Raw genomic sequence first — 1,134 nt, 5'->3', positions numbered from 1 at the left:
TATATTTAATTTATTTATTTTATTTGCATTTTTGTGTTTCATTTATTTCATCTCTGCTAAATAAATAAAAAAAAATAAGTATTATTATTACACAATATTAATATTCAAATTGAAAATAGCCCCCTTTTTTTCTCAGCATTTCAAAGCTTTACTGAAAAACCTCCATTCGTTCAAAACGTCCATCCCCACTAACAAGGCGATAGCAGTTATCTGAAGAGCGTTTCATGGGTTTTTTAAACCAGGATTTTAGTCCGTTACAGAGCATTTCAAATTACCATATAAATGACAGACGCCAATCAAGCACAAGTTTAAATCTGCAGTGATAAAGAGGGATAACTTAAGATCCATCCCCGTCAAAGCCCCCAACCTCTCATTTATTCAATATGATTAGCAATATTCGTTCCAATGTTGCGATATCTTCTCTGTCAAATAACTGTCAGGTAACAACACATTTGTAAAATCTAATTTTATGCTCAAGTGACTCGTTTTCTCGCTTCTGCAATTTATCACAGTGTTCGCTCTGTTCCTCCCTCTCACACTCCCTCTCGCACACAGCTTTTGTGTTTCTTTCCAGCCCTCCGTGGCTCACTTCCTTTCCATATCTCTAGCATTGCAGGGATTTTTTTTGTTTGTTTCATTTATTTTTTTCCTGAAACACTGCACTATTACATTAAACACTTGACATGATGACAAACACAGGGACATAAACAAAAAAGTGACATATAATGTTTACCCTCCCTTATACAAAGGGGACAAATATATCATACATACCATATATTTTGTATAACATACCATATTTTTAATAGCTGTCTGCTAAATGAGAGAACATAAATAATAAAACCACAAATGTATAAATTAAGATAAGTGACAACAATGTGTCCACTTTATTATGAAGATTATAACTGAAAAGTTTGTCTTTCAGGTTCAGTCAAGTTATTATATTTATACTATATCACTAAAAGTAATTTGAACAACTATCATTGTTTGCTTGACATGTGATATATGGATTTAAATAGATGTAGATTTGCAGCACAGTCATTAGATTTGATTTAAATGTCATATGTGCTGTTCGAAATTTTGAGTTAGGTAAGGTTTGCTTGTTTGTCTGGTAGTTTTTAAGAAATTTATATTTTA

At 31.8% G+C, this 1,134-nt stretch overlaps 1 protein-coding gene across 1 annotated transcript in view; it reads right to left on the bottom strand.

Moving 5' to 3' along the window:
* LOC107741783 (glutamate receptor ionotropic, kainate 3-like) overlaps positions 1 to 1,134 on the bottom strand; it is a 125,613-nt gene that overhangs the window by 69,095 nt on the left and 55,384 nt on the right. The window lies entirely within an intron of this gene.

This window comes from Sinocyclocheilus rhinocerous, unplaced genomic scaffold (assembly GCF_001515625.1).
Source record: "Sinocyclocheilus rhinocerous isolate Xijiao unplaced genomic scaffold, SAMN03320098_v1.1 scaffold5213, whole genome shotgun sequence".
In the NCBI taxonomy this organism is placed as follows: domain Eukaryota; kingdom Metazoa; phylum Chordata; class Actinopteri; order Cypriniformes; family Cyprinidae; genus Sinocyclocheilus; species Sinocyclocheilus rhinocerous.
This window is presented reverse-complemented; position numbering and strand designations above follow the sequence as displayed.